We start from the raw sequence: 13,462 nt of genomic DNA on the forward strand, positions 1-13,462 counted from the left end.
ATTTCCTTTCTTTATCCGTTTACTAGATAATACCTTCCAAACATTTAGAAACACCGTACCTACATTATTTTACACCTGATTTGCTGCATTCAATTTGAAGATCGGTTGCATAAAATATTTCGAACCACGCGCGAAGTATTCTTGTTTACTCTAAAATTTTAAACACATTTATTGAAATAGTGTGTTTTGAATATATTAAGTCGGAGAAGAAGAAGGAAAAAAGATCTTATGTTGGAAACATTATTTTTTGCCCAACTTCGTAGAAACTGATTTATTTTACACTAACAGAAAAATCTCTGTACCGCATGTTTCTTTTATATTTCGGAATACCTTCCTCGTGGCTTCAGGTGTTCTTATTATTATAACTTTTTTCACCTCTTTTAATATGGAAATATGATTTGCTACCAAGAATAAGAGAAAATGCCCCCGGCGACAACTCATTCAGCAGAAAGATATTTACTTTTTTAATACATCTCGGAAATAAGTAACTGGCTCTCGTGCAAAATCTATTGGAAACGTTTTTTCTGCCTATCCCTTTATTGATCGCAAAGTTAAACAACATCCAAGTGGCAAACAGAACGATTGCGCCATCTGTCTGTAGATTGAGGCATTATACTAAATTACATGGGAAGTAAGTTGATTGACTGTAATTCCACTGACCTAAAAGAGGTGCCAGTTCCTTAAAGAATATAATTTTTGAATAAAAAAAATAAAATCTGAAAGCTTTCAGATTTTACTTTACGCCCAAAGGGGCGTTTTATTAACGTTTTGTGCGTTACCTTTATTTATCAAATATCATGTTCTTCGCACATAAACCATAAAATTCAATTCAACAGCAAATCTTTTTCGTACAGTTTTGTCATTGCTCGCTTTGAAATTGTTGAGTTTGTTAATCGAAAATTTGTTAAAGTATTACAAAATATGAAATCGATAATAAAACAAATTTCAAATTCCAAATCCGGGCTTTCAGAGGCCCATATTCAGGTCGAGACGTACATCATTCAAAATTTGATGGCTCTAGGTACCGTTGTTTTATCCCAATGTGAGAAATTTATGCAGATTCTTCATCATTTAATTTCTTTAAATATAACACAAGGCTCTAATATTTGGTGGCAACAATTTGAAAAGTGAATACACATTTATAGTGAACCAACGCAAAATGGCAAAATGATATTAATAGCCCTTCTGGGCTGACCTCTTTCGGCTAAAAATTATGTACCATGCAAGGAATATAGAAGTTGAAAACATCTTTTATTGATTATAATAATTTATTTTAATGAATAATGACTTGCAAGGCTGAAAATAATGGCTGAAGCTGCTAATACGTTTGTAAAGCACTCATAACTCAAAAATTCAAAATAGTTTATCTTGCATTTTAACCAAAAAGCAACACACTGAGGAATGATCATGCGAGAAGCCCGAGTAAGATAAATTAAAGAATTTAAATTTGGTTCTGCTGCAGCACTTGCGAAGGCGAATGGTGATAGAATCCATGCTAGCGAAATATAAATTTTTGGAAGACTCGGGTAAGGATATTTAAACTGTTTTATTACATAAAAGTAGAGAACATGTTTCTTTTCTCTTCCTAAAAATTCAGACAAAGCATTTTTAGGTGATTCAAAAGGGCATTAATTACTGTATGTGTCTATTTCTTCGTGCTTTTTCCATTCATATTTTTAAGAACTACTTTCTGAAACATTTTTTTTTATCTTTCAGCATCCAAGAGTAATAGAATTTGTACATTTTTACAAGCCTCAGGAAAAAAAACTTTGTAATGTTCTTTTTATTTATACATAATTTACCTACTCTGGTGAATTCATTTTAAAGATAATAGTTAAATAAGAACTTTCCATTTCGGTTATTTACAAGCAGTGTTTAGAAAACCATGAAGAATATAAAGCGAAGTTTTAAAGACATGACATTTTGATTATTGTAGAAGTCAAACAACAAGAATTAGAGTTATATTTGTAAATTTTTCAGGACTAGTTTGGATGGCAAGCAAAATACTGCAATCAAAATCAGTTTTGATCACGTCATCGTAGTTGTGCCATTTCTAAATATGAATGCACAGAAAGCAGAGCGACAGACCCAAAAATGTGATACAACAAAAATGAGAATAAATTTTGATTTACACTAATATTCCGAATAAAAGATGAAATTGGATTTTTACAAAACAATAGGCCGGATGGAATACGATAATAAAATGGTACCTTTCATTCGATACAAGAAATATGCGCAGTCCACGAATTATACAGAAACATTTTTCTCTCCTAAATCATGACTCCTAAAGAATTAAATTTCAACTATAATTTTTTAATTTTGTTGAATATTTTATCCAGAGAAGAACGCAGTTTCCTTCTTCTCCATATTCTCAAAATACTGACCTGAGAACTTCGAAGCTATCGAAACAAATGCCTTTGACATATTACTTTTAACCAATGTGTTAGGACTGCTGTTCCTTCTACAGGGTGATCAGCGAATAAGCCCTGATTTCAAAATTAAATATCTCTACAACAAAGATCGATAGAATTATGCGGTAAACTGTACTTTTATTAGCAAAACTGTAAAAATGGTGTAAAAGAGTGTAGAAAATTTAGTTACGAAAATCTTTAACAGAGGGCACTGTAATCGCAATGACCTATCAATAGTTTTTAAAATGTGCATCGAAGTCGAAAGTGATCAGTACGACTGTTGGCTAGTGAAAAGAAGCTAAGGTAGAAAGTGAAATAATGTATTCCATTGAACAACGTGTTTTTTTTTTTTTTTTTTTTTTTTTTTTTTTTTTTTTTTTTGTTCTAGAATTTCACCGATTAGAACACAGTCCTACGGCAGCACGTCTCAGTTGGAGCTGCATCTGGTTCACAGATGAGGCACATTTTCATTTGAATGGAATCGTTAATAAACAAAACTGGAGATTTTGGGGTTCCAAAAATCCTCATTTGTGTGAAGAGAAAGCATACTGTTTATTCGCCTAAAGTTACTGCATGGGCTGCGGTATTCGCGGCATATCAGCGGCACTTGGACTTGGTATGCGCCAGAAGCATTATCGGACCCTTTTTCGTACGAGAAACGATAACTACTGAACGTTACGTTACGATTTTGGAACAGTTTGTCAGCACTCAACTAGCGTTGGAGGATTGACCAGGTATCGATAGGTTCATGCAAGATGAGGCTCGACCACATCGAACAGATAAAGTTTTCGCTTTCTTCATGAATACTTTGGGAATAGAGTAATTGCGTTAGATTATCCGCAGTTTACTGACACAGGAATTGCTTGGCCTCCATATTCTCCCGATCTGAGTCCTTGTGACTTCTTTCTGTGGTACGCATTGAAAGACACTGCCTATCGAAACAATCCCGCTACTCCCGCTTCACTTTTTTTTTTTTTTTTTTTTTTTTTTTAAGACTCCTTTCAGAGAAAGAGTTTTCAGCACAGAGCGCCATCTATTAACGATTTTCGTAACTAAATTTTCTAAACTTTTGTACACCATTTTTACAGTATTGCTAATAAACGTACAGTTTACCGCATAATTCTATCGATCTTTGTTGTAGAGATATTTAATTTTGAAATCAGGGCTTATTCGCTGATCACCCTGTACTTGCCTGCCTTTGGAAAGATAACTGGGTTCCTGAGTAGGAACAGGGTGTTTACTCAAAACTTTTATATTCGTGCGTGTGTAGAAACTACAGTACAAATACGAAGGGTTACATTTACCCTTTATTTTTCACAGCATACAACCGTTCCCACACTTCGGCATACAGAGACCAGCACTTATGGTCTAGAACGTAGAAAATAAGAAATAAACTAACTTAACTAAATAACAACTAAGATACTTTACAGAGAGTAGTAACGCGAAGATTGGCCTTTTAACACTACGTATGTAGCGAGCGGAATGCAAGAAACTACAATACGTCTTCAAAATATCAGCGAGAACTAAGTTCTGGTCTTAAAGGCAGACATGAACTAAATGAAAAGCACGCGTGTGGTAAGGCAGCGAGAAGTCTCTCCCTTCTCTTGGCTAAAAGCCACATCTTAAATACCCACACAGTTTGCAATTTCATTAGCATAAACATTTCTACTCGCGTTTATTCTGGCCGTAAATGAAAAATAAGAGAGGATAGCAAAGTTGTAAAATAAAATATACGTTAGTAAAACTTAAAATCTTTACAAATATACTGAAAAAAATAAAGGACGTATGCATGATAAACTCTTAATATACATGGGATACTCTTATCATCGCTCATTTAACAGAAACCTTTACTCCAATCATTAAACTGTGTGTTTTCCTTAATGTTCTGCGAGTGGACTGTTTATTCAATCAAATATGGTTACATGTTTAACCCTTTGCAACACAATGTGTCCGGTCTGGACACACCTAAAAATTTCCTTCTGTACGTACAGAAAAATTGAATGAAAAAGGATTTACAGGTTACTATAGGTTACTCTGAACCTTCTTTATTTTAGTAGATGCCAGCTCAACACAAACCAGTCCATATATTTTAGCCATGTTTACTTTTTTAAGACCCTCATTTTTCAAAGAAATCTTCCAGATTTCTTTTAGGGTATAAAAGGAATTGTTTGAAAAGAAATTTCTATGTTATTTTATTTTTTGGCTGTATGCTAATCTCCTTATTCTATATTAGTTTTAAATTTTTACCTTGAAATCTTGCCTAAAATCAAACGGCGAACCCTAGGTGTGCCCAGCCCGGACTCACCGATCATCTAGGACAACTGAGAATCTGTATTCTTTGTTTCTCCGCCTCTCATCGGTCAGTTCACTGACAACAATGCTCGTTTCAGCACTCTTTTCGAAGCTCTATTCAATCAGTGTGCCACTTTGGGCACACCCACAGAATTAAAACGATAAGTGCTATCTTCAGAAAATTTTACTTGTGTACTCCTCTAGGCCTAATTAGGCTGCCTAGCTTTTTTTTTATCAAAACTCCGGCTTTAAAAGGTAGCTTGTCGGAAAGGGTTAAGTGATAGTTTGCTTTTACGGAGAGCGTTCGATCGTAGCTACGCTACACGTGAGGAAAACCATAAAATCGCCCATATCGATGCCTCATCCGTCTCATTCAGCCGTCTCATCCACTCAGCCACTGGTCCGTACTACCAACTACGGATCATGTGAAAGTTTTCGTACATACTCTTAGGATTATCCCATCAAATAAATAGCATGAATATAATCAGGATTTAGAGACAAACTTTCAATGACTACATGTTCTACTCGGCAAGTTGAAAGCAACCTCTCATTATTCACATGTTACGACCTTTCGTCATATTATCACAAATCTCACGTTGGACTAAAGTAAAAGTAAACAAAACGAAAGCTATGAAAATCGAGCAAAATTTCAACCATATTTTTCACTTTTAATTCACAATATGCACTTACATAGTTAAAAATTAAAATACCGAACTTTTTTATAAGAACTTATGAGGTATTTCACCCGCCTTCTTATCATGCCTCCGTGGTGTACTGGTCAGCACACTCGGCGCGAATTCGAGAGGTCCGTGGCTTCAGTCCCGGCAAGGGAATTGCTCATTTTCCATCATTCCTGCTTCCAAAAATATCTAATGTCTCCACAGCGGCGCCCGAAATAAAAACGTTGGTGGATGGTGATTATCCACCACCAGGATTTGGCGATTGGGTCCCTTAATCCCAGCTGCTCTTTAAAAGTGGAAGTATATAAGGTATTTCTCCTGTCTTCTTAGCGTGTCTTCGTGGTGCAATGGTCAGCACGTTCGGCGTGTATTCGAGAGTTCCGTAGTTCGAGCCCCGGCGACGGCATTGCTCATTGTCATTACGTGATGATCACGCATGCGCAGTTTAGCCGAACGGCCTGCAACGCCTCTCTCTCACGTGACTTACTAGAGAAGAGAAGAGACTGTTAGTAGCGAAGTAATGAAGGTAACTTGCTGTACGCCAGCGTAATGTTAAACGTGATTTCTAATCGTTTGGTCTTATTTTGTTCGCGTGTTAATAAAGTCTTTGCGCCGTTAAATGTTTGGTTTTATGCAGTGCCCACATTACGATACGTCTACGTTAGGAATTAAATATATATCCAGAACCTACACGCCCAAGAAGCAGAATATGACACTCATTTTTCACGTCTCCTGCTTCGAAATAACCTAATGTTTCTACAAACTTTACAACAGGTTAAAAATTTACATAATAAACGATCTGACCTAAGTAACGTGATATCACCTTTCGAAATGTCAGATCAATCTTATCCTGAATTGCCCAGAGGACGTTCTTTAGCGGAAATAATTATAAATGCAGAAAACTCTCGCCTATCGCTAGAATGAAATTTTTGCAGTGACCTTTAGACGATGAGTGTATTTTTCTTTAAAAGTTTTGTTTATTTGACTATGGCAAGCACATGAGGTCTGTCTCTTAAGAGGAGAGATGCCTTCGTGGAAGACTTTCTGAGGGAAAATGGCTCTTTCTCACATAACAGATTTGGAAAAATATTAAAAATCCCCATGTAACCAAACCTTCTACCTAGAAACGAGCCCAGACTAACTACTAATGTCTATATATTATATACTCCTTTATACATATAACTTGTGTTAGCCGCATCATAACCTTTCAGGTTATGCGCCAAAAATCCTCTACCATTACTATATATTATGTATTATAGTTTAATTTTATTCAAAAATATTTAATAATATCAACACTGACACCAAGACTTACGTTTGTTGCCTGTATTAATATATTTAGTATCTGCTTTTCAGATTATGAACCTCTTTCTTGGTTACAGCCGAAAACATAGCGGCAAAAACATCGCGGACGAAAACGTCGCGGAGAAAATAACGCAAGGCGAAAACGTCGTGCTACAAAACATCGTGGGAGAAAACATCACAGAGAGAAAACATCGCACTTCTAAAACATCGTGGTACAAAACATCGTCGTCGAAGATAAAGCGGTTCAAAAACTTCGCAGTGTAAAAACATCGTCGTCGAAAATATCGTGGTAAAAAATAAAGTATCTAAAAAACATCGCAGAGATGCTTTTTTTAGGCTTTGTAAATGGATATTCCCATAATGATTTGTGAGCGCAAGATGGATAAGTTTTACTTTCATATTTTTTATTAACTAATCAATTTTTGCTGAGAAAATAAGAGGGAAACGTAAACGTAAAAAATTAATGCAACTTTATAGCACTTAATAGAATTTTAAACCGACATAGTTAACTAACAAAGGCCATTAATAAATCTTTTTTTATAAAGTTTTTACTGGTAATTTTTCATGAAAAGTATAATCTATAAGTTGCATTTAATTTTCTATGCTTAAATTTCTTTCTCACTTTTTCAGCAAAAATTTATTAGTTAATAAAAAAATGTGAAAGTAAAAATTATCCTTCTTTACATCTTGCGCTCACAAATCATAATGGGAAGATCCATTTACAATTATTAAAATCTGAAAAAGCATGTTTGCGATGTTATCGTCATGCGATGATTTGTAGATACTTTATTTTTTAAAACGATATTTTCGACGACGATGTTTTTAAACTGAGAAGTTTTTGAATCGCTTTATTTTCGACGTCGATGTTTTGTATCACGATGTTTTAGAACTGCGATGTTTTCTTTTTGCGATGTATTCTCCCACAATGTTTTGTAGCACGACGTTATTGCCTTGCGTTGTTTTCTCCGCGACGTTTTCGTCCGCGATGTTTTTGCCGCGAAGTTATAGGCGAACACCTCTTTCTTGAACATAAAAGTTACTTAATTTTCATCTTGGTTAGATTTTCAGGGATTTTTACTATATAAATTTCTTTTATTTTATAAATCCATTTTGTGTTTCGTTACTGACGAAATTTATTTCGTCAAATGCAGAAATTTCATGTATGTAAATTTAAAAAAATGAAATGTTTGATATTTTTACTTTGCACAAAGAATAATTTTGTCGCTACGAATGTTCAAAACTTTTAATATTTAGATATGATGAAACTCAAGTCACCTTAAAATGTTTCATAGGAATCTGGTCTTCTAATTTAAATAATAATTTTAACTTTGAATTAAGGGATTTGTAGGTATTTAGTAGTCTGAAAAACTAAATGTTGAAAACTAATAATGTATTGTACAATGACGCAAATATTTGTGAAAAAAATTATTTCATATATATAAATTGCACAATATTGACAAGTTGAAAACTTTTAAACAGTTAAAAATTTTTAAAAATTCAAAACATAATTTTGTCTTAAGTGTTATACAGTAATGGTAGGTTTAGTGATAGTCTACAAATTTATATTAAGAGAAACTTCCTGAAAAATGTATGCAATTGAGAATAGTTTAAATCTTTCAATCTAACATTATGTATAAAGTCAAAATACCTTTTCAGGTACCTTCACATGTCGCTTCTGGATATTCGTAATCCGCTTTAAATGAAAATTTTCTCCGTATTTTGATAAAAGTTAGGGAAATATCGTTCACAATAAATTTTAGGTTTATATGCAAACCAGATTTCTACATATGTATGTAAAGCAAAGCCATAGAAACATCTCATGAAACTCTATACGTTACGAAAACTATTTTTAACCAAGGATATCTGAGAATATGCTCAATTGAAGTACATTTGTTGTAAATATTATTAAATGTGTTTCAATGAACTTTCAGAAAACCGTTAACATGAATTTAAGGCTATAATATCTTCGACTTTCACAAAATAGACATTTTGAATTTGCTATGTTGAAATTTTCAACCTTAAAAATCGGAATTTTACTATAGGAATAATTTACGAAAATCTAAACAAACACTCTAAGTAACATTAAAATTCCCGTTTCAGCAAATAGGTGATTTCTTTTAATGGACAATCAGTAACTATGTTGGAATTTACTTGATGATTTTGGAGATTCATTACCCAAATTGTTAATTTTTTTAATTTTATTTTTACTTCCTTGTACGAAGTAAAAAGGAAGTATTGTAATCGCGAAAAGCTTCAGGCAGCATATTTCAACGAAAATATCGACTTTGACCGCTATAGAATGCAATTTAACGATGTTTTTGCGTGATATCTGTACGTAAGGACAGAATAAAAGACTCGTTTCCTCCAAAAACACTAAAAAACTGCTTTAAAATGAATTCTGAAGAGAATTTTTCGTGGCGTCTGTACGAACGTATGTACGTACGTGCGTACGTACGTATCTCGCATAACTTAAAAACGAGTAGCCTCAAAACATTGACTTTTTGTATATAAGAGTACTATAACATGTCGATGTGCACCTCGTATTTTGGTTTCAATCGGCCGCGACAAACGTATATAAATATATTTATAAGTATATCCACTCTGTTACCCGGCTCAGTGATCTCAGTTTCTTTACTGTTATATGTTTGTAAATTGTACATTTTTTGCTTTAAAAATGATTGAATTATGTTGATTTTATCTTCCGGTTAAGGGCTTTATGCCTTTAGTAAATCTGTATGCAATATTTTTAGAATTATCAACAATTTTAAAATTGTTTAAGTGCCGCTAAGCCTAATTTGAATACAATTCAACATTGCTCTTGTTTACATTTGAAACAGCTGAGTAGCGGATTTGTTGCCAATCTAGAGAAACTTAGCTTCGCAACAACAAAGATAACGCCTTTATTTATTATTTAAATGATGCTTAATCTTTTCTGGAATTTTTTCGACGAAATAAGCGTTTAAGATTTACTTCGTAATTTTTAATACAGGTATTTTGAGTTTTTATGTATTTTTGCCTTCTCGCGAAGTGAGAAAGGAATTAATTGAATGAGAAATACTCAATCGTCTGTGAAAAACGGTTTTTTTTTTTTTTTTTTTTGTTTGCTTAATTTCTTTTATACATCGTTCTAGCTTTATTATAGTATTTGAATAGAACATGTGGCAACGATTAGATAATTCTTTAAATGATAGCAATTTTGTGCATTCTGAGTTATAATATGAACGAAATATAATAAAGTTAACCTAGCGCCAGACTGTCGCTATCGTAAACAAATACAGTGAATTTTAAAGAATGCATTTATTCTCTTGTGGTTTATGCTCTGTCGGCGAAGTAGATTTAATTCAATCCGATAAGTTTAAATGAAATGCAAGAAAAATGCGTATAATTTAATATTCCGTACAAGGAAGTCATGTGGTGTACACATCAGATTTTTTAAATATCATGTTCTTTGCACTTAAACCATAAAATTCAGTTCAGTAGCAATGTCACAAAATAATTTTAAAATGAGCGTATCTTTAGAATTTCCGATACACAGTTCCGCTCCCGCTCGAGATAAAAAGGTTTTTTTTCCTCCCCGCCTAGAATGTTGCCATTGCTCGCTTTTAAATCGTTGAGTTTGTTACTCAAAACTTCGTTAAAGTTTCACAAAATATGAAATTGATAATAAAACAAGTTCCAAATTTCAAATTTGGTCTTCCACATGCCCATATTCTTAGGAGGATTACTTCATTCAAAATTCGATAGCTCTATGTACCATTGTTTTATCACAATGCGAGAAATAGACATACATTTATGCAGATTTTTAATTATTTAATTTCTTCAAATATAGTGCAAGACTCTAACATTTGGTGGCAACAGTTTGAAAAGTGAAACGGACATTTATAGTGATTCAAAGCAAAATCACAAAATGAAAACAATAGTCCTTCAGGGCTAAAGCCCCTTTGGACTAAAAATTTTTTCAGGTTCGCACACAAATCGCAACAAATCAAATAATATATGAAAAGCCACAAAACGATTATTGTTAAGCTCAGGATTTAAAAATATATGTTATGAACGCTTCTCCTTAAAATATATACAGTGGATGGACAAAAATATGGAAACACCTTGTGAAATGCATGTTTGAAAAGAAAGATTGATTTTAATGAAATATGTAGGTGGCGCTGGCGTTTTTGACTACTGACGCCACCTCTACAACTTCCTAAATGTGCTAAACAGTTCAGTTGTTGTCGGAGTACTGTTATGTGAGGTTGTCATTGCATTATGTCAGAGTTAACAGACTTCGAACGTGGGCAAATTGTTGGAGCACGTATGGTAGGTGCTTCCGTAAGCAAGGTAGCCGAGGTGTTTAGTGTTTCAAGAGGTACTGTATCGAAGATTTATTCCGCATATTTGAAAAGCGGAAAAACATCATCTGCTAAATCACAGCGCGGATGAAAGTGAGTCCTGAGTGACTGAGTGATCGTGACAGACGATCATTAAGGGCAATTGTGACGAGAAATAAGAAGACCACAGCTGCAAATGTTACTGCTGAAATGAATGTTGTGTTACCGAACCCTGTGAGTACCAAAACAATTAGAAGGGAGCTTCATAAACAGGGAATTGCTGGCCGTGCTGCAATTGAGAAGGCACTCATCAGTGATGCTAATGCCCGTAACAGGAAAAGGTGGTGTTTAAGTCATAAAGCCTGGACTAAGAGCAGTGGAAGCGAGTAATATGGACTGACGAGTCTTCTTTCACATTGTTTCCCACTTCTGGCCGAGTTTACGTTTGGAGAACGCCATCTCAAGCCTATAATACAGACTGCTTGTTGCCAAGAGTGAAACATGGCGGGGTTCTGTTATGGTTTGGGCAGCCATATCGTGGTTCTCTGCTAGCCACATGATAACTGAGTCAGGGCACATGACTGCCAAGACTTATGTGAACATTTTGGCCGATCAAGTTCATCCCATGCTACAAACTTTGTTCCCCGATGGTGATGGTGTCTTCCAAGACGACAAAGCCCCTGTTCACACAGCTCACATTGTCCAGGACTGGTTTTCTGAGCACGAGGATAAGTTGTCCCATCTCCCCTGGCCACCACAGTCACCAGACCTGAATATTATTGAACCTTTGTGGTCTACATTGGAATGGAAAGTGCGTTCTCGTCATCCACCGCCAACATCGTTATCTGAACTTGCCACCGTTTTGCAGGAAGAATGGTATAATATTCCCTTGGCAAACATACAGGAACTGTATTTATCCATTCCGAGAAGACTGCAAGCTGTTTTGGATGCCAACGGGTTTCCTACACCATATTAAGCAAAGAAACATGTTTTTTTAAAGCTGTTTCCATATTTTTGTCCAACCCCTGTAACTTGTCCTGTTTGTTTTACACGTTTTTACAGACATATTACTGAAAGTTTGTCTGTGCGGATGAAGGAGAACTTCATGTGATTATGTAATCAACATGGACGTTGTATGAAGTATATGTCAATCAATTTAAGAGCAAATATGGTGGCAGCCTGTTCGGCAGCTAGTTAAATAGTTTGGAAGCACTAGCCAGATACTGATAACTGTAATGTTTTGGTCTCATATTTAAAAGATATCCTTGTGTTGAGAAAATGCATGAAGTGAATGTGAACTGGTTGAAAGTCAATATTGCTGTTATAGACAATGAGAGGGCGGACATACTGGCCAAAGAGGCTGCTATGGGTAATGCCCGGGGATGCGTTCGATATTTCAAGGATCAAAAAGAATTGTTATTGGTAAAATCAAGGATTTCTATTTTGATTGCTGAAGACAGAAATGGAATATTTCTGGAAAAAGGAAAGATTATTTGTTGAACTTTTGAAGTTGCTAAAAATATGAGAATGATATGGGATTTTGATTACAATCAAATAATTACTGGACATGGGCGTTTCCCCGCGTACCTGAAAAGGTTTAATTTACAAGATAATAATCTTTGTAGCTTTTGTAGTGCTGAAGCCAAAGCACTACATTTCGTCGAAGACTGCGTATTATTGCGACATGTTAGGGAAACATAGTAACGTAAAGGAATTCTATTGCCGCAGGAAAGGGTTTAGATTTACAAAGGATTTGATGAACTTTATAAATGGCAAAAGAACAATATTGGGAATTTTTATTAGTCCAAAGGGGTTTGTCCCTGAAGGACTATTGTTTTCGTTTTGCGATTTTGCGTCGGACTCATAAACGTCGGTTCACTTTTCAAACTGTTGCCACAAAATGTTAGAGTCCTGCATTATATTTGAAGAAATTAAATAATGAAAAATCTGCATAAATGATTGTCTATTTCTCGCATTGTGATAAAACAATGGTACATAGAGCCATCGAATTTTGAATGACGAAATCCTACTGCGAATATGGGCATCTGAAATCCCAAATTTGGAATTTGTTTTATTATAGATTTTATATTTTGTAAAACTTTAACGAATTTTTGATTTACAAACTCAATGCTTTAAAAGCGAGAAATGGCAACGTTATATAGAAAAAAAATACTTTTATCTCCAGCTCGCGAGACTGTGTATATCGGAAATTCTAAAGATATGCTTAATTTAACATTATTTTGCGATATTGCTCTTGAACTGAATTTTATGGTTTAAGTGCAAAGAACATGATATTTAATAAATAAAGGTAACACTCAAAACGTTAAAAAAACGCCCCTTTGGACGTAATTTAAAATCTGAAACATTTAAGATTTTTTTTTTTTTTTGATGTTTTTAACTGTATTTTTTTAATCTGTGTTGGGTATGCTGCGTTAAACATGCGGCCTTTTATTAT

This window comes from Stegodyphus dumicola, chromosome 5 (genome assembly GCF_044657685.1).
Source record: "Stegodyphus dumicola isolate Sdum_Otavi_A_Nest chromosome 5, ASM4465768v1".
Classification (NCBI taxonomy): domain Eukaryota; kingdom Metazoa; phylum Arthropoda; class Arachnida; order Araneae; family Eresidae; genus Stegodyphus; species Stegodyphus dumicola.